Consider the following 22491-nt stretch of genomic DNA (forward strand, 5'->3'; position numbering starts at 1 on the left):
AAAGTTTTAGTGGCAGAAAGAGAGATACAAATCAGAATCCCATGCATATTCAGTACATGATGAAATTGAATGGGGAGAACCTTGAAGTCAGAGTTAAAAATAATGCAACCCTACCGCCAGCACGTGATGGGCTGGGGACACAGTGCAGTAGCTCATAATGGGGGGGTAGTTTGAATCACAATAGGACCTGAGTGAGGACCCAGCAAGGTTTCAGAAATAAAAACAAAGTCCGGGTGATGATCTTTCACCAAATTCTTGCAATCCTGGGAATGCGCTGCTAAAGAGCGTGCATTGACCAAAAAGCTATTCATAGAATTCTGGCCACTGGCCAACTTATCCCCAGGTGCAGACATTCCATCAAAATTAAGCAGCCAGAGTAAGAAGCTTGTCTGAAACTTTAAGTCCCAAGGTTGCACTTCTCTGTTAAGTAAATGACGAGTTCAAATTCAGAGTATTTTGAAATCCATTAGATTTTTATTCTTTAGTGTATAGCAACGAGAGATTTGGTTGTTGATGTAAGCAAAGATTTTGAAAAAAGAAGACGTAAAACAAGTAAGAACAAACATAGAACAGTGTAGTTAATTGAGTTAATTTTTGGGAATTTCTAAATTTTTGGTGGAGGTCAGATCTCCTAATTTGTAAAGACATCCTTAGGTTTTTAGTTGAATATCCTTTCTATTGATGGAGGCTAGGTCTCCTTAGTTTGTTGAAAACCAAGACTCTGAAATTGTTGTTGTTGTTTTGTTGAAGACTAAAGGCTCTGAATTGTGGAGGGGTCCTCTGATTTTTTTAGAGGTCCTCGGGATCCTCAACACGTGTTTCCCCACTCCCCAAGAGTAAGAAGCTTGGCCTGCGATATAATAAGTACAGGTCATGGACGGGCACAGGCAGGCACATTTATGCCAGAGGGGGAGAAAGTAACAAGCATGAGAACGCTTTTTGAGGGGCAGAGAAAGAGGACTCACCCGTATGAAGCAGAACCTGACAAGAGGAAATCTAGCAAAGCTAGTTTAGCCACAGTAAAGTGCACCAAGTACAAGGCATATAATCACAGACACAATGCTAAAGCAGTTTAAAATGTAAAAATAAAGCAAAGTATATATCACAAAACAAGTGGCTTTAAATTGAAGGTTCTAGCGGCGTTCTCTCCGGGATTTTTATGCCATGAAAAGCCAATGAAGAACTGCACCATTGTTGGGGCTGGTGGAGCATTAGGCCAATTATATTACAATATAACAAATCCAAGCCTGAACTGGTTAACAAAGGCAATTAATATCAATGGATGGAAGAAGAAATAGCTGAGCTCACAGACATCAAAGTGCCATGCAGGCACTATGTCAACACCCCTTCCACCGAGGGTGGAAAATGTATATCACCTTGGATCCTGTGCTTACGGGCGGGGTGTAGCATTGACTCAAATTCACAATGATGTAGTAAGGATAGTGGTGCTGGATCCAAGACTTTATCTCCAGCTGAATCAAACTATTCAGTCATAAAAAAGGGTGCTACGGGCCTGTGTGTGGGCCACAGAATACTTCTGGATTTACATATTGGGGGGTCCACATTTTCCATACTCAGAGACCGGAATCCTGAGGTGCTCTTATTGATTCCAGGTGGGCCAAAGCATCTCGCCCCAGGATTCTAAGCATAGCTGCTAGACTACAGGAATGCACGTTCATTATCTAACACATTCTGAGATTGAAAAATGGGCTAGCTGACTGCATTTCCTGCCTTACCCTCAAAAAAGGAGAACATGGTACAATCATGACTGGCGAATGCCTCATTGCGTCAGTGGAAGAAACGTCTGATGGTGAAGCAATCAGCCATGGAACCGGATGAAGCTTTAGTACGCATTGACATATGTCCCAATGAGGGAGTGCTCCCTAAGTCTATACAGACATATTGCAAAGTAGCTTCAGAACTGGCGTACGTTGGGGGGGACAGTGTGTTCAGAGGAGAAAAAGCACTTCCTCTACAGAAACTTCATTGCACCCTCACAGAGAAGACACACCAATGACACGTTGGAATCACATTGGCCAAGAGATGAATAAGTTGGTGCTACTGGTGGCCCTAGATGGACCAAGAGATTGAACAAGCCCTGATCAAGTGCCGTGGGTGTCGTGTGTGTGTGTTTTCATAGTGTCAAGAGGTTGCATGTGCATTAAGCACCATCAACAGCAACACCATATTGTGGATGAACATAGGGTTGTATTTCATAGGCTCTTCAGAGCACTTAGAACCTGACTGTTGATTCAACCAAGCGATGGTAGAGTATATGGCCAAGTGAACAGAACTTCACATCCTCCCCAATATTACCACACACAGAGTCATACATGTACTCAAGCGGATATTTGCAACATAGAGGAGTCCCTCTGCAACTAGTGGCAGATATTGGTAATCTAATGAAATGTAAGTGGTCTTGTATAGAGCCCTTCTGCCACAATTGGTGGTCTTGCTATGCGTGGTTCTGTAAGATAACATGGGGCTGGTGGTTCATATGTGGGATAGTGAGCAGAACAAAGGCAAAACGTGGTGTTGATTGGTGCAGGACAGAAGTGCCCTGTTCCTTTGTGCCAAACTTCTTCCTATGGGTCTGACAGAGAAACATGAAAGCATGTTATCCACAGGGATGATCCGACGATCTGAAAAACTAGAGAGCTTTCTGTTTTGTTTGCTGCTGATGTGGAATAATGTGGTAGGGCTAAAGAGGAGAGCTTAGTCCTAGTCTGTTAATGTTGATGTGCTAATTGCCAGGTCTGTGGCAGCTATCTGTGGGCAGTTTCTATGTGTAGTGTAAGGTGAAAGGTGATAGGAGATCTTAAAGAGGAGTTTATTACTCTGTGGGGAACGGGAATAGGCCTTAAAAGGAAACACAACCTGCAATCCTGCACACTTACCCCAGGTCATTTGCAGAGAGGTCCCATTTTTCTAGCTCACAATGCCACTCGTCAACCCCACTATCTTGTTCTGTCTCAGATATGTTGTATCTTATGAGGAACAAAACCAGTATCTGCAAGTTGGCATATAAGGGAAAGGGGGTGCTCTGTAAACTCACACTACCTGCTAAAGGTTATGGGATGTAAGAATGTTTGGTTCAGAGGAAGGGTTGCTTGAAATTTGAGGACCACACACACCCATTTCAACTTCCTTACTATGTGTGTTGGCAGGCTGAGCGTCTACTGGGACTTCCGCTCATTGAGTCTAGGGCCTGTGGAGGACAGGCATGGCATTTATCACACCTTCATTAGCTATTGGTCAGGGTATCGGGCAGAATCCCTACTCATTTCATTGGTCAACCCTTCTGTCTCCAGCAAGCTCCAAACTCTTCTCACACAGTCCAAAATGAAAATGCCTATCTCAACCTCCCACCCCATATCCATCGACTCATCAGCACCAGGACTTTTGTATCAGAGTGGTCCTGCAACACTGCAATTGGTTCATCACAATGAAACGAGGAGCAGAAAAAAATGGAGTGCAAGAGATGGAAAGGTTCCTCAAGTTGAACAATCTCAAGCACTGCCAAGCTGCATTTTACTACCAACAGAACAAGGCCTTGTTGAGAGGGTTAATTTTTTCATTAAAGGAAGCTTCCAATTTGCACTTGCGTCATATGTAGACCCAGTCAAAACTGTTATGGAAGCAAAATCAGCTTATCGCTACTTATAAATAAATGTAGAGAAGCTCAATGTCCACAAACAGATCAGCTGTGGAGTCTCAAAGATAGGTCCAGGAGACTTTATTTTACATGTATACATAAGTACAGTTCCAGTCACCTGTAAGTATATACAGGACACAGATCACGCAGTACACCCACCGGCCATCCTCACATCACCAGCTCAGCCCCCCACCCCAACTGACACGCATGGAAAACTCAACACTCACCCAACATTCTCCTGAGCAGTCTATCATAACAATCACCAACATTCTACCAGCATGTATTCATGGCCAGCAAGACAGAACAAAACTAGACTATATCCCAACATCGCCTCTTTCCAAACGTCATTACAGGTGTATCCCCATTCCAAGTTATTTGCGTTAGAAGGGAGTGCTCTCATTCCTCCATAGCTCCCAGGTATAAGGGATGACATAGTGATTGATGCACGATCCATGCTGTGGCACATCTCCAAAACAAAGAAAAGACAAAATGGCTGGCATGTCAGAAGGACGTTTGTCAAAGATTCCAGTGTCAGAACAGGTGACTTGGTCAAGGTATGGCTTAAACACAAAAATACTTCAACTGGACCGAGATTTATGAAACCTTTTGCACGAGATTGGGAGAGGATGAAGCCATGTTGTGACTGATGATGGCAGAACTTGGAATCTGGAGCGTTTGGCCCAATATCCAGCAGGAGAAAGATGTCAAGGAGGCAATGGCAGTAAACCTGATGGGACAATGGGAGCGAGACTCTGTAAGCTTTCTCCTGCAGTAGGAGGACTTGAAGGTACAAAGGACCATGGTCAAGATGACCTCTCTGAGCTTACAGACAGTGAGGGACCAGAAAGTGAGGGATCTCCATGCTTTCAATCAGCAATGTCGATGTTTACATCCTCAGTGAAAGAACTCCAAGGAGCACGATCAGAACACCTGAGAGGAATGTCAGACGTAAGAGGTCCAGACACCGCTGTTTGGAGACTTCCAAACAAGTAGAAAGGCTATGTGATGAATCTAATAGATAATACATTGCACTGTATCCAGTGCTATTAGTGATAATGGCAGTGAGGTTGGGCCATGAACACATGTCGACAGCCCATCCCCCTCAGCAATAGACACACTAACCCACCCACACCAGGTGTAAAACCTGACACTATTTTAGTTTTTAAAAAATGTCTATTGCTTTTAGACAAACCTAGCTTGGCAGCCATTTATACAGTAGTGCAGTACTGTTGGTGGAGGGAGAGAGGGATTTGTATTTGTCTAACACCAAGCCAGTGCACTTTCCAGACCAGAAGGACACTGCCACAATGCACCTTCCAGACTAGAAGGACAATGCCACATGCACCTTCCAGACCAGAAGGACACTGCCACATGCACCTTCCAGACCAGAAGGACAATGCCACAATGCACCTTCCAGACCAGAAGAACACTGTCACAATGCACCTTCCAGACCAGAAGGACAATGCCACAATGCACCTTCCAGACCAGAAGAACAATGCCACATGCACCTTCCAGACCAGGACAATGCCACAATGCACCTTCCAGACCAGAAGAACACTGTCACAATGCACCTTCCAGATTAGAAGGACACTGCCACATGCACCTTCCAGACCAGAAGGACACTGCCACATGCACCTTCCAGACCAGAAGGACAATGCCACAATGCACCTTCAAGACCAGAAGAACACTGTCACAATGCACCTTCCAGACCAGAAGAACACTGCCACAATGCACCTTCCAGACCAGAAGGACAATGCCACAATGCACCTTCCAGACCAGAAGAACACTGTCACAATGCACCTTCCAGACCAGAAGGACACTGCCACATGCACCTTCCAGACCAGAAGGACAATGCCACAATGCACCTTCCAGACCAGAAGAACACTGTCACAATGCACCTTCCAGACCAGAAGAACACTGTCACAATGCACCTTCCAGACCAGAAGAACAATGCCACAATGCACCTTCCAGACCAGAAGGACACTGCCACAATGCACCTTCCAGACTAGAAGGACACTGCCACATGCACCTTCCAGACCAGAAGGACACTGCCACATGCACCTTCCAGACCAGAAGGACAATGCCACAATGCACCTTCCAGACCAGAAGAACACTGTCACAATGCACCTGCCAGGCTAGAAGGACACTGCCACAAGCACCTTCCAGACCAGAATGACACTGCCACAATGCACCTTCCAGACTAGAAGAACACTGCCACAATGCACCTTGCAGACCAGAAGGACACTGCTACAATGCACCTTCCAGACTAGAAGGCCACTGCCACATGCACCTTCCAGACCAGAAGGACACTGCCACATGCACCTTCCAGACCAGAAGGACAATGCCACAATGCACCTTCCAGACCAGAAGAACACTGTCACAATGCACCTTCCAGACCAGAAGGACACTGTCACAATGCGCCTTCCAGACCAGAAGGACAATGCCACAATGCACCTTCCAGACCAGAAGAACAATGCCACAAGGCACCTTCCAGACCAGAAGGACACTGCCACAATGCACCTTCCAGACTAGAAGGACACTGCCACATTCACCTTCCAGACCAGAAGGTCAATGCCACAATGCACCTTCCAGACCAGAAGAACACTGTCACAATGCACCTTCCAGACTAGAAGGACACTGCCACAAGCACCTTCCAGACCAGAAGGACACTGCCACAATGCACCTTCCAGACTAGAAGAACACTGCCACAATGTACCTTCAGACCAGAAGGACACTGCTACAATGCACCTTCCAGACCAGAAGAACACTGTCACAATGCACCTTCCAGACCAGAAGGACAATGCCACAATGCACCTTCCAGACCAGAAGAACACTGTCACAATGCACCTTCCAGACCAGAAGGACACTGCCACATGCACCTTCCAGACCAGAAGGACAATGCCACAATGCACCTTCCAGACCAGAAGAACACTGTCACAATGCACCTTCCAGACCAGAAGAACACTGTCACAATGCACCTTCCAGACCAGAAGGACAATGCCACAATGCACCTTCCAGACCAGAAGAACAATGCCACAATGCACCTTCCAGACCAGAAGGACACTGCCACAATGCACCTTCCAGACTAGAAGGACACTGCCACATGCACCGTCCAGACCAGAAGGACACTGCCACATGCACCTTCCAGACCAGAAGGACAATGCCACAATGCACCTTCCAGACCAGAAGAACACTGTCAAAATGCACCTGCCAGACTAGAAGGACACTGCCACAAGCACCTTCCAGACCAGAAGGACACTGCCCCAATGCACCTTCCAGACTAGAAGAACACTGCCACAATGCACCTTGCAGACCAGAAGGACACTGCTACAAAGCACCTTCCAGACCAAAAGGCCACTGCCACATGCACCTTCCAGACCAGAAGGACACTGCCACATGCACCTTCCAGACCAGAAGGACAATGCCACAATGCACCTTCCAGACCAGAAGAACACTGTCACAATGCACCTTCCAGACCAGAAGAACACTGTCACAATGCGCCTTCCAGACCAGAAGGACAATGCCACAAAGCACCTTCCAGACCAGAAGAACAATGCCACAATGCACCTTCCAGACCAGAAGGACACTGCCACAATGCACCTTCCAGACTAGAAGGACACTGCCACATGCACCTTTCAGACCAGAAGGACACTGCCACATTCACCTTCCAGACCAGAAGAACAATGCCAAAATGCACCTTCCAGACCAGAAGAACACTGTCACAATGCACCTTCCAGACTAGAAGGACACTGCCACAAGCACCTTCCAGACCAGAAGGACACTGCCACAATGCACCTTCCAGACTAGAAGAACACTGCCACAATGTACCTTCAGACCAGAAGGACACTGCTACAATGCACCTTCTAGACTAGAAGGACACTGCCACATGCTCCTTCCAGACCATAAGGACACCGCCACAATACACCTCCGAGACCAGAAGGACACTGCCACAATGCACCTTCCAGACCAGAAGGAGAAACAAGAGACCTTTGAACTGTGCTATGGCAGAAGAAATCAACAGCGGCAAGCAGTTTAGGGGGCGGCAGGGTGAGGGGTACTGGGGCCTAATCGAGGCATGTATTTCTCTGGAATATAAATGAATGCAAAAGAGCTGGAACCGAGCTCGCAAGATGGGAACGCAATGCGCAATTATCTGGGTATTAGCGATTCCCAGAGAATGCGATTTCCATTCTGATTACTAGTCCCTGGGGCCGCACTCACCTGTGTGCTGCCGCTGGCGTGTGAGCCCGGGATGCTAATCGAGCCCCAATCATGGCTGCCACAGGCGCGAGCCGCGACTGTTGCATCGCTTAGGAAACACAACTTGTTTTTTTTAAAAAAAATAATATGTCAGACGAGTCAATATATTGGTGTAAAAAGCACCAGCCATTGCAGCGCAATTGCCTGAAGGGGAAATTAAATATCTATTTACTGTTTTTCACAGGGGCCAGGGAGGTGAAGACGGGAGTTTAATGGCGGGGATTCAAAGAGCGGGAGCGTACAGCCGGTACATAAAGTGCTTTGGGGTCTCTGGAGACGGATTGCGATATCATTACCGAAATGACGGTAATTGTAATGGATGCTTTTTAGCTGTCTACGTTTTTACGCGCGTTCTTTTCAAGCCGACATCCGCGATCAAGTGAGTGCCTTGCGGAGGAGTTTGTTGGTCCCCGCCTCTTCTTGATAGCCAAGGCAAGCAAAAGTGCATTACCGCAGCTCAGCATACCCTCCCAAATGTGAGGACAACCCAAGCAAACGTCCCTCTGTTAAAGCAACTGCGAATCGTATTGAATACCTGTAGGATATCTGAGCGCTGATTGGCTAATGACTACTAGCCATGTAATAATAACCTCCTTCATCGTGTCGTGTCCCAAATGTAGGATCAATAGGATAATGCAGTTTAGAGCTTTTGTAGGATTGGATTATCATGGCCGGTCTCTTTTTGGGTATGAATACTGACAGATCATTGTTTTTGTTCTCCCCTGTTCCCCTTCCCTTGCCTTGTCGCGCTCTGAATCACTTGTGTACGAGCGAGATAGAAATAAAATATCAATAGGGCGACAACTGCCCTTACTGTTAGCTACTATAGGGCTGGAGATTACAATGTGTGCTGATGTGTTGGTATGAGTTGAAATGCCCTTTAAAAAAAAAAGCAATATAAAAAAAACGATGTATAAACACCGCTCTGTGACTGCACAGAGCGGTACATAGAGCGGTCTTTCTAAATGCAACTGCCAGCCCCTGGGACGCACACGAGTGCACGCAGTGTCTGACAGGCACGCCAGGACCCGGAAGCGGCCAGGAGGGAGAACGTGTACGTTCATGTGTGCGTGTGTGTTTGTTTGTCTGTTGGGTGCACGTGTCTGTTTGTGTTTTTGTGTGTGTAATGATGGGGGGGGGGGGAGTTTGGGGGGGGGGGGGGTGCGGCGGGGGCTGAGGCAGGGGAATTTGGGGATGAAACCCCTGATTTTTAGCAATGGGTCAAGAGTGGGTGGGGTTGTGGGACAGAGAAATGTCCCTTTTTTCTATTTTTGTAGGTCGCCTAAAATCGGCCCAAAAAAAAATTGGTCTTTTGGTTAGACAAATCGATGAAGGACATAGAACCGATATTTTCACTCAATATGTGCCCTAGGTTATGTTGTTTTCATTTTATTTTTTTATTCGGATTCATACATATCCATGGATTCTTTTTTAGAAATAATGTATGGATTATGTCTATTCTCAGGAACGTCTTCAAATTGGTTAGGTTATTCGTATTATGTAAAAGTATTGCCATTTTATATATATTATCAGGATATTAATGTGCAAATGAAATTAATTTGTATGGTGATTTGAGTAGTGTCTTATTGCGTTGTGTAAGGGTTGACTTTTTTTATAACCACTTCACAAATGAAAAATATATAAAAATAATAACTTCCTATTTTTACATCATCCTTCACCAGAGATGTTGTCATTTCATGCACTGTAAATAATTGGTGTTGCTAATGGATAGCTAGCGAGTTAAGCACACGCCTCAGCCACTTGACCATTCACATTTTATATATTTATTAGGATATTAGTGTGCACATTAAATACATTTGCACCATGATGTGAGTATTGTCTAATTGCATTGTGTACGTGGTGACTTTCCTTATAGCCACCTCACAAATAAAAAATAAAAATAATAACATCCTATTTTTACATCATCTTTTACCAGTGTTTTTGTCATTTCATGCACTGTAAATAATTGCTGTTGCTAATGGATAGCTTGTGAGTTAAGCACTCGCCTCAGACACTTGATCGGCCTCCACTTTCCAATTTCGAATGCTGCAACAGGGCTGACTCATCCCTGCATCCTTCAGGTGGGAAAAATGAGCACCAATAAATTGGGCAATAATAACACCCACAGTTGCATCACTTAGAAGTAGGAGGTATCCAATATATTCTAAATTGGTGTACCGAACAATGGGCCTCATTGTAAGTCAGCTGGTGCAGTAAAAAAAGCGCCTGTTTTCATGGATACCAGCACCCTGCACCGGCCGTTACGGGCTTGACGGTGAGGCACCTGGGTTACCTCCAGCTAAGGTGCCCTACTGGCAAAAAAAACCCTCATTACCAGCACCGACATTGCCGGTTCTGGCAATAACAGCAAATTCCTCATGGAGTCCTATGGGACTGAATGAATGGAGATTTACAACGTCACCCCTGCACCTGTAATCCGATGGCAATGTCGCCGTACTGGGTGTTGGAAACGGTAACTACTTTTTCCGGTATCCTGGCAGCTCTATAGCCAGGGTACCGGCAAATGTACAATGAAGCCCAATGTATTTAGCATTTGGCTGAAAAGCAAACGGTTTAACAGGTATTTGGCTGAATATGAAGCTGGATACATTTTGATTTCATAGGTCAAGCTGCAAAGCATACTTTCATAAAAATCAAAGCACTCCTTGAACATATGGGATGGGATCATTAAAATATCATCTAGATTTATAAACTACAATGAGAACCGTGCATATTATCAGGAAATAAATGATGTTGGCCTTTACCCCTGCTGGTTTTCAGGGCAAAGGGGGGGGGGGGGGGTGTTCACGGGGGATGGGTGCCTCCACAAGCTAAGTGGTGCAGGTCTCTGAGGTAGTTTGGGATGGATCCCCTGGTCTACCCCACCAGAGCCGGGCTCTGTGGCAGGGGCTTGGCAGCAAGGCTGAGTCAGTAAAGCTCTCCCTTTACAGAAGCATATCTCCCTGCATGTATCTGCAAAGTATGCCACTGTTGCTTGGCCTTAGGCACCCAAGTGTATTTATTGATATTTACTTATATATAGAGAGAGGAACAATGCTCCTTTCATCACAGAAGAACGTACACCAGATAAGATATCAGAACTGTCAGGAAGCCATGAACTTCTAACAATGTGGTGTGTTTGAGGGACATTCTGTCCTTGTTGTGGAGAGGAGTAAAAGGAACCGTCACTGGGGACAATACACCTGTGTACATGCATAGATAAAGCAAAACCAACATTAGACATTCTTAACTGCTGGAAGGTGGTTCGGTTAGCTGTGTTAGGGATGTGACCATGCCGGATGAAGTGCTGTAGAGGAGGAAGAGAAAGTGAGGGACAGAGGCAGGTTAGAGATGATTTAAAAATGTTAGAAGGTAGATGAGATATAGGTTAAGAGGGTAATTTGGAGGTAAGGCAGAAGGCTTTTCCTTTTGTTTTGAACAAATCCTTGTGGACTGTTTCTCGGATGTCCGGGGGAAGAGAAGTCCATGAAAGTGGATCAAGAAGACAAAAGAGAGTAAGAGTGGTAGTGAGAGGAAGCACAGGGAAGGCGAGGTGCCACAAGGGTAGTCGAGGAAAAAGAGCGGATATTATCAGAGAAGGCTTGTAGATTTGTACAGAGGAAGATAGATGTAGTGGTGCCTTACCATGGATAGATTAGTGAACCAGAAGAAGAAATTGAAATCTGGCCTTGTTTTGCATTGTCAGCCATCCAGTATAGTGACGGTATGAGGAAGTAGGTGCGGAGTGAGGGAGTTCAAAGAGAGAGCTGGAAGCAAAGTTAATGATCTTACCAAGAATACAGAAGCATATTTGGGGAGACTAAAGAGTATGCTGGCACAGTGGTCCAGTTTAGCAAAGACAAGAATGTTTAAGAGATGCTTAGCAGTGTTGAATGGAAGGAGATGCCTGAATTTACTAACATTTAGGAGGTTGCGGTGAGCCGCTGTTGCAGTTTTGGAGCTTAAAGTAGGGAAGGTGTGAGAAGGGTCATATGTGATGCCAAGGTTTCTAGCTGAAGAAGAGTAGTAGAGAGTCTCAGGTGGGAACTTGATACGCAGGAGGAGAGATGACAGAGAGTTTTGGCAGGGAATAAGAGCACTTCTGTTTTGGTGGAGTATATCATCAGAGAATGTAAAGCCATCCACTATTTAATGGCAGAGAGACAGCTGGAAATGTCGATAGAGTGATCAGAGGAGCATTCAGGAAAAGAGAAAAGGATCAGGTTGTCCTCTGCAATGAGTACATATGCAAACCCAAAGGAGGATATTAGTGCCCCACAAGCAAAGGTTTAGATTGTAAAGAGGAGAGGACTCAAGATAGAGCCTTATGGAACACCAAATGTTAGAGGAGTGAGTCGAGAGGTGTTGATGCTCTAGCAGACAGCGGATTGGTGATGTGCTAGGTAGGATTCAATCCTAATTCAGGGGCTTGATCGTGAATCCCAGAAGAAAGAGAGTATAGGTGATGCCTACTATGATTATAGGACAGGGTAGAAATTAAATGTTAATTGCTGAGGTATTCCGCTCAGAGAGACTGGGTGTTTGTGGGAGTCCCACCTGGCATAATAGCCACATAGTGAGAGGTAACACTGGGTCCTCTCTCTGTAGATGTTTGCTTTAGACTTTGGCAGATCTGGGAGTTGGGTCCCCCTAGTCATGGGATTACAACCAGCAGGCTTGTCTACAGCTGGGCAGTGTAATAAAAGCGATAGTTCAAGGACAACCACTATTGTCATTTTCTGCCTGCTGCACCAGACCCAAAGCTGATGGACTCCCACCCTGAATCTCCTCTGGGCAGCACTCAGCTCTTTCCCAAAGACCCGGGTAGACTGGCTTTCCTGAGCTAAATGCCGTCCATGGCATGGAATTGGAGCCCTGACTTTGTCACATAACATAGGGTATTCTACAAACTTTGCTTCTGCGATTATAATGCAGGTTCATAACCTTCTTCAGGTGTTCACTAATCAAAATTCTAGAATGAAAACATATTTGATTTCTCTAGGATCTTTTAATGGGGCAACATCTAGTTTGGGGGAATTTTCCATCCACCAAACATCAGGCACGCATAATTTTTATTTGTTTAACAAGGTTATTTTTATGACCCTGGGACATGCCAGATAAACAGCATTGTATATAACTGATTGCATCAATAATGGAATTAGACATAACATAATTCATAAATTAGCTCATGAAAATTTTGATTACCTTAATAACAATTTAGGCCGTGGACTTGGCCGTGACAAAGGCTGGGATCACTGGCCAGCACCAAAGGCCATAGCTAGTGGTCAGTTAGTGTACAAAAATACCAATGTGCATGATTAAAAGTCATGCCTAGTAGCCCATCACTATTTTAAAAGGTATCCGTAGAAAAAGTCGAAAAAAAAGAACAAATGGTATTATTGTTCGAATTTCGGCTGCCCTGAAATTTCATGCAGCCAAAAATGTCGAACAATTACACTGTACGCTCAGATTATAGCGAACAGGGGGAACAGGGATGCGGGGTGTCCCCTCACCCTTGTTCGCTATAATAGGATCAGGGATTGCGGGGGTGTCCCCCACTTTTGGGCGGGCAGACAAATAAAGACATTTTTAAAAAAGGACCCTCCGGTGCCGTTCCCATCCATGTAAGAGAAGTGGACTGGCATCACAGGGAGACAGGGGAGTTCATCATACACGATTGTGTCACATACCTCTTCTTTTCTATCATGAATTCTGTGCGCTAACTTCACTTACAATTTATAATTTTATCGCGTTTATGCCCCCACATGTAATACTAACATTAAATCGCCAATACGACATTATTGTACTTTACGAACAAATTAATTTCGATTTTCTTCAGTGCACACTTTTCTCTTTCGGTATTTTCACGAACATCCTTTTAAAACATACAGTGGACAACGTTGAAAGCTGAAGTCAGTGGCCATGGCCAAAAGCCATAGCTAGTGGCCATTAATATGTTAGAATATACAGTCAGCACAGCCAAAGGCCTTAGTCACTGGCTAGTATTTTCTTGAATACCATGGCCAGTGGCTGATTAGTGTATATAATATACAGTGGACACGGCCAAAGGCCATCGCTTATTGTATTTAAAAAAAATATACATTGTACATGGCCAAAAGATGTACCAACTGCTCAAGGTCAAAAACTATGGCTAGTGGCCCATTTATATGCTAGAATATATAGTGGGCACGGTCAAAGTTTGCAGCCACTGGCCCGTTTTGGGCTAAAGTCCATGGCTAGTGCCCAGACCTTCCAGGATTTTGCGGCATGAAATGGCAAATTTTGCGGCATGAAATGGCAAATTTTGCGGCACAAACCTTTATTTATTGCGGCATTTTTGCGGGACATTTTGTATTAACTGGAGGGTGTAAGATTGCCACATTTCAGGAAATAGGCATAGTGCAAGACTACAAGAGAGCCAGGGTATCATTATTATGTATCTTTTGTATTAATTTAATAGGAAGAGTCCCAGATGTCTCTGGCTTGGCAGAACAGTGTTTGATTTGGCTACATTTCTGGTTTAATGTTCATGCCTATTTAATAGTATTAACTAAATTGATCATTATCAATTGTAATGCTGAAAATATTCCCCTTCTATGTTCTCCAATCCCCCAAACACCCACACACCTCTCTCACCAACACACATCTCACCAACTCTACATCACAACTTGCATTCCTTAACCTCTCACTCTGTCATACAAATACTCACGTGCTAAGTCACACTGTCAAGTCACAATTTACACTGCCCAGCCCCTGCCACACTCCAAATCATACTCCCAACTCACACCTTACACTCTACAATTCCTCCCGCAATATACAGTCCTTCATTCTTTTGTGCTGCTTCTGCATCTTGCATCCTTTCTCCCATTCTATCGCACTCTTCCCTCAACCTTTTTCCCAATCTGCAGCTCACTGCCTCTTTCTGACCAACCGTTTCCTCCCTGCTTTCTGGCTCACTGACCACACGCTCCCTCTACTTTCTGTACCTCTGCTCGCTCTCAGATTTCTGGCCCACCGCATCACTGCTTCCTCTGCTCTCTTGTGCAGCGCTTCCTCCTCTGACCCACTGCTCTCCTCTGCTTTCTTGCCTATCACTTCACATCTCACCCATCACTCTCCCTCTCTCTCACAGTGTAACCATTTTTTTTTATTTTTTTGAATGGTACATTTTGACCCAGTTCCTCAAATAATGGGGCATTTAAAAAAAGAACGGAGGATATGCTATTTTTAGACAACCCATTTTTGGAAATGAGAAGGTCACCTTATTCTCAAAGGTGACCGTCGCATTTCCACAGGTTTGAGCTGTAGCGCAAATTGTGCGCTGGCTAGCTGCCTTGAATGATGATCTGGGTTGTTTGACCGAAGTGTAATTATTTGCGGCGGAATTGACCGTAGTCAATTTCGCTGCAAATTGATTTGCACTTCTGCCAAACAAGCCAAAATGTACCTTTCACCACCACCCCACGCCTTCCCCTACTTAATTGCTTGGTCGCTGCCGCTTCCCCTGCAACCCTGTGGTTCCAGATCCGTCCCTCTAACGCGGGTTGGATCCGACTCCGCAGGGTCCCTTTTTCGTTATTTTCTTTTTTTCTGTCCCCGCCTCCAATTTTGAAGAAAAAGGGGAAAACACTTCTGAAACCACCGTAGACCAAAAATACTGAACATGGGGAGCGGCTGACACCCCCGCAACACATGTTCAGTATTTATAAAAATCGATCGACTAGTACTGGACGAAATAGGTCAAATTGGAACATTCGATAGATTTTTGTCATCAAAATGGGCAGTACTTTGAATAGAATCACTCTCCTGACATTGCTCTGCAAGCTCCCAGCGCCTTTCACAGGGACAGGCCCACCAGGTGCCTGCCGCTGTAAAATGCGACCCAAAAAATTCATTTTTATCCTGTTTGAGGAACAGAAATGCAAGTGACACAGTAGCGGTTCATACCTTAAAAGAAATGCATGACAGGGTCAGCAAAGATCCTGTCATGCAGTGGCAGCCCCACATCCCGTGCGCGTAGGGTTGCCTACAATTTCTACACATTTAAAAGTGCATCTTGCTTGGAAATGAGGGATGCGCTTTTAAATTGACAGAAACGCCACTTTATTTGATCAAGGAGATGAAAAAGGCCATCTGAAAGGGCGCGCATATAAAATGTGCCCATTCATGTGTCCCTTGTGGATTGGGCTGCACTTTTTTGGGGCGCAAGTGATGAGATGCGTTAGCGCATTTCATTTCTTGTGTAAACAAAAAAAAGTTGAGAACCTGCCACCCTGAGTATAATTTTTCTTAAAACAGTAATTTTTGCAAATTACTTAAAAAAAAGTCAAAAAAAATGTTTTTTTTTAAAGATGCTGTTTTTGCACAAAACGGCAGTTTTTGCGGCATTTTGCGCAAAACGGCCGTTTTCGCGGCATTTTGCGGGATCGCAAAATCGCTGTAAGCTGGAGGGTCTGATCAGTGTATATAATATAGAGTGGACACATTTGAAAGCTGTATCCAATGGTAAAGGCCAAAATCTATGGTTGGTAGCCTTTAAGAGTTTTAAAATATTCAGTGCACATGGGTGAAGGTTGTGACCACTGTCCATAACTGCAGGCCATGACTAGCACACATTCATGTGTTAAGATATATTTGGCCATGCACACTGACCATGGCTGAAGGCCACGCTTAATGCCAGTTACTGTTCTAATGTAATTAGTGATGTCATCAGTGATGTGATCTGTGATCTCATCATTGTGTCCAATATGCTGTGCACCAGGTGGCGAGAAGTAAAGGTGGATTCAGCTCAATTTCAGGGGTTTTGTTGCGTTAAGTTCTCACCTTAAAGTCAATGCAACAAATGTTTTTTCTTTGAATTTCAAAGGTTTTGTTACAATGTATCGGTCACCTTAACGTCCCTGCAACTAAAGTTTTTCCCTTGAATTTCAAGGTTTTTTAAATAAGGTATTTCTCATCTTAATGTGCCTGCAACTACATTTTTCTCCTGAATTAAATTTTTATTTTACAGTGCATTACTCAGCCTAACATCCCTGCAACTGAAGTTTATTCCTTGGGTTTCAAGGGTTTTGTTATGCCAAACATACTTGACATTAATAAAATAGACAACCCGGCTAATGACAACAATACATAATGTGTAGAAAGCAAATAAAAATTAAAATTGAACAACCACATTCCCCGCAAATAAACCTGTTGTTAAAAAACTTTGTTTGCATATGTACTTAACTTTTTAAAGTATTTACATGTATATGTACTGTTGATAAATAGAAAGTTATTAAAATGTTACAGTAACTGTGCACAAAGACTACACTCAATATATCTTAAAATAAATCTGAATAAGACTAATGCCCAACACATCTAGGGTGCCACCTCCAACCTTGATCGTACTGTAACAGATTTTGCACATCACAATAAAATTAGAAAGATCGGGTGCAGGCAGGATGGAGTGTGGCTGGGTGTAACTTGGTGGAAAATAATTGGTAATCGAATTGGAATTCTGTGGCACAGATGACAAATACTGATGTGCTGATCTTGCTACATATAGATTGACCTTATGGTTCACATGAGCCTTCCTATAGGATTCATCCACTTCATCCCAATGAACACGGACAAGATGTTGAATTAATGTGGACGTCCCCAAGCTTTGCGACGGCTTGTGTGAAGTTCCCCTCTGTAAGACTTTACCGCAGAATGTACACATGACTCTCCTTTTTGCTGTGTTGGTTCTTTACGCTGAAATGTTGCCAACTGACAGCTATGTTTTTTTGTGCACATTGCTTCTTCCGCGGCATTAAAGCTGAAGTCACCCACACCATCACTGCAGGTCGTAATCATATTGAAATACACAACCGTGGAGGAAAATTAAAAACTGTAAAAAAACCACAACACAAAAGTTATTCTGCCACTTGATATCAAAACATAAAATAAAAAAATTGATAGGCTAAAATAACTAAAACTGACAAACTACAAAGCACACGACAAACGACAAAGGTATAGGAACAAGAAAGGTAAAAAAGGAATGGAAAAATCAAGGTACTGCCTTTAAAAATTTCTGAAGGCTCACAATGAAGTTCACCCACCAAGAGACAAAAAGAAATGACATAAAACATAAAAAGGTGCTTGGGAGAGGGGTGTATCTGGGGTTACGCGATGTAGCCAACCAAAATGTGTTTTCCGTATATGCGCAGGTACACCCAAGCACAGTGACGTGTTTGCACCTAAATGATTGACCAATCACATCACCCAATCAGGAGTCGCGCCTGCATATGGCAGTAGCCACGTCAATGAAAGGCCCAATCACTTTGAAAGCTGCGTTGATGTGGCTACGTGGCTTTGCACCTGTTTTCACGCTAATCGGATTATAGGCTGTGTAACCGCATCAATGAATGAGCCAATGACAAGTTGCGATGTATTGAAGCGGCTACGCCCATGCCATTTGACAAAACCCACGTGAGCGAAATGAGCCAATAGGACTTTCGTCCTCCTTCAACGTGGCTACGCATTTTTGCATTTGATGCACCAGCCAATCGTATCATGTACTGCGGCTCTGCGCCTAGTCACTTACACGTGACATTCATTTGTGTCAATGAACGATCCAATCACATGGTGAAATGTATTGATGCTGGTACTCCCATGTCGTTTGGTGAAACCCACAAGTGCGACATTAGCCAATATTTTGTATTTGTATTTTGTATTTATTACGTTTATACAGCGCTTTACGCCAAAGCGCTTTACATTACAACAGCAGTAATACATAAGAATAACATAGAAGCATAAAATTACAAAACATGAGACAAACCATCAAAAACAGTATGTAGAACAATAAAACGTCCAATCAAACATTGCAATGTAGTGACACGGCTACATCCACACTGTATGATGGCATCTGCGCATGCAGAGGTGTCCAATCAGCGTGTTCAGTGCTGTGTAGCACGAATAATCAACCCACTCACAAAAAACAGTTTATATTGATCATTGCTATCAGTGCTTACTAGTGAAAGGTTATCCAAGTAACTTTGGCACTTTAAAAACCCTTTAATCCTTTTTACCCACTGTACACCTAATCCACTATTCCCTTGTCTTGTGATTTATTCAGCTTGTCAATTTTTTTTTTACTTTTTCATTTTTTGAGGCATTGTCTTTTTAGTGTTGTCATTTTTATTGTTTTTCACATTCCTCCCCTGTTGAACATTCTAACATGTCCAACCATGATGGTAGCAGCAGTGAAAACGATGTCGCTTGGGTCCCCAATCCATCGCCACTCAGAAAGAAAGTAACTGGAATGAAGACCATTGCAGACAGTTGGCGTAACACCCGGGAGAAAGAGCACTGTTCGAAAAAAGAGGCGGAGTACGTGCTACGTACATTGTGCAACAAAACTATATAACGGGGCCCTTCTAATGTTCCATCACACAGCCATAGGAACATTAATAATGATAAAGATCCGGGTGCAAGTCCACTGGGATGATGTGGCTGATGCCTATCGGAAATCACACAAGCACCACAAAATAAAAATGCATGAGCCTCATGCATTATGTGCACGGACATCCGCACCATCTGCAGCACGTGCATCCAGCAGTGGGCCATCACTGACACTGAATGAAGCCTCAGCTTCTGCACTAGTGTCAACTGCACTTGCTTACGTTTTACAGACTCTCAATCTCTCAGTGATGAGAGTCTTCTGTGGGACTTGCCCCTTTTTTTGTAAAAAGAAAAAGACTGAAAATACCCCAAAAATATATGTTTCTTTTTATTTTAATTCCTGTTGTTACATGTTTCATCCTTATGTGTTTCCTCCCCTGGTTCAAGCCCTCTTTCCTTCCCCTAAAATGGCCCTTTTGTAAGTTACAAAAATAGATAAAATTGAACACAGACTGTAGAAATATATCATAATATCTACAGTAATTTATTTTATGCAACTTGAGTGCATAAAATCCCCAAAAATGTTTGTAACCGCGGTTACAATATTATCAGGGGAGTCATTTAGCCACGGATAAAACCACTCCAGTCGTTGCTCGTCCTTAGCCGCAGAAGCATAATCCTGCAACTCGTTGGCTGATCCTTTAGCCGTGGCAGAAAATAATAATATTAAAAAATATATATAAATCTGTGTCTATACATATGTGCATTGCACATACATATATATTCAGTGGAAAAAAATGTGTGATGTCATCTTTGATGTCCTGGGTGTTAGTCTTAGCAGTGCACGGTGGTGACGCGAATTATGGTTGCTTAGCTTACGATGACTGGTGAATTTCAGGGGGTTTTCGGTTTTACTTGGAACCATAACGTCCCTTTAACAAAGATTTTCACTGAATTGCACTGAATTTCATAGGTTTTTAGAAGCGCAACTTAACCATAATGTCCCTTTAACAAAGTTTTTTCATTGAATTTCATAGGTTTTTATTAGTGCAACTTAACCATAACGTACTCTTAACAAAGTTTTTCCATTGAATTTCATAGGTTTTTATGAGTCCAACTTAACAATATCGTCCCTTTAGCAAAGTTTTTTCAGTGAATTTCATTGGTTTTTATTAGTGCAACTTAACCATAACGTCCCCTTGACAAAGTTTTTTCATTGAATTTCATAGGTTTTTATTAGTGCAACTTAACCATAACTTCCCCTTAACAAAGTTTTTTCATTGAATTTCATAGGTTTTTATTAGTGCAACTTAACCATAACGTACTCTTAACAAGGTTTTTTCATTGAATTTCATAGGTTTTTATGAGTCCAACTTAACCATAACATCCCTTAACAAAGTTTTTTCAGTGAATTTCATTGGTTTTTATTAGTGCAACTTTACCATAACGTCCCCTTAACAAAGTTTTTACATGGAATTTCATAAGTTTTTATTAGTGCAACTTAACCATAACGTCTACGAACATCTGACTTCATTGCGGACCTTCCCGACAGTGCCACATGACCATATGCTGCACACAGCATGATGACATGTCCGAGAACCCTTTCGCACTTCACGATAAGATCTGTGCTTCGCGTACAGTTCCAACTGCATTTTCTACTGATCTAGGAACTTTCAACTTCAAAATTCCCCTTGCACAGCTCCAACATCTATTCCTACTCATCCAGTAACAATCTAGTACACAGTACATACTTTTAGCAAAACTGCTATTTATCTTAAAATGGAATCAGCTAATGCCATCCCTCCTCCCCAAGAGACACCACCACTGCTGTAATCAAGGAGCATAAGAAACACTGTCCCCTACCATAGAAATAACACACGTGCAACATTTTACCCTATCCACCTGCCCCTCCATATTAGTGTTTGGTGCCTCTTCCCTCATTTCCCTCCCCACCTTTCGTTCTAAGCTCTCCTGCCCAAAAAAAAAATGCATCCAAAAACAATAAAATCAATGTTCCTTTAGGAACCAACTTTCACAGTTAAAAATAGAACAAAAATAAATGTATAGACTCCATCTACTTTATATTTCTCAGTAAAGTAGATAGACTCATTAAGATTTTCCAACATTTCCATTTGCATTTTGTGTTATGCTAATGGCAATATCGTGGCGTTTATCTCCAGTTCCAGGGATGGAACGGTGGATACCGCCTGGCAACCCAAATTATCAGCCCAAGCGAAGCGAGGGTGGATAACAAGGTCTCCGGACCATTATCCCCCCATTTCAGCCCCTGTAATGGGGGATGAAGGCCATTAGCACCCTAGGTTCCCAATGTGGGAACCCGGGCTGCTAAAAAAAGGATTTTTCTTCCTTCCTACACCGGGGCGCCTACTATGACTACTATGAAAATATTTTGAAATACTGTACAAACATTATTTAATATTAGATGATGACAAACCCAGAGATGAATTTATATAACTTTAATCAGGACACCAAGACATATAATCTAACTATGTCTTCAGTTTTACAAATAGGTAAATGAAGACTTGCCAGCAGTGTAACATTACTTTGAGTATACATCTTTTTAAAGTATAGTCATACCAGTATTTCAAATAATAGGTAGACAATACAAATATTTGTATGTGCAAACATATTAACACTTAGCAAAAACGACACTAATAACCTAACACATGTAATTTCCATACTTCTTGTAAATTCTGTGTGTGTCCTTTGTTTGGCCACCTGCAAAAATGAAAAGTTCATAATGATGTTTCAAAATGTACCCATCATATTTAAAAAAAATGTGAAACTAGGAATTGTTATCTAAACTTCCATTGGTGCAGATAGTTGTGTGCAGTGTGAAATGCTTTTTTATTGTATCAACATTCATTCTAAAATATAAAAATGATATCTAAATTGACATTACAATACTTATTTTATAATTTGGTGTGCATTGTTTATTTGGCCACCTACACACCTAAGAAGCTAATGACAATTTTCTAAAACCTACTATAGAAAAAGAAACATTTCTTCGGTTTCATGACTCAATACATTGTACACCTTTTCTGAAAACTTCCACACTGCACATAGAACACATTTAAACATTGAACAAACTAACACTTCAAGTAAGCTGTTTTCATTTTCTTTATTGAATTGGAATACATTTTTAAAATGTTGTGTGTGTCCTTATTAGGACCACCTATAACCGTAACAAATGA

Source organism: Ambystoma mexicanum, chromosome 12 (assembly GCF_040938575.1).
Source record: "Ambystoma mexicanum isolate Mex_15411 chromosome 12, UKY_AmexF1_1, whole genome shotgun sequence".
Lineage (NCBI taxonomy): Eukaryota > Metazoa > Chordata > Amphibia > Caudata > Ambystomatidae > Ambystoma > Ambystoma mexicanum.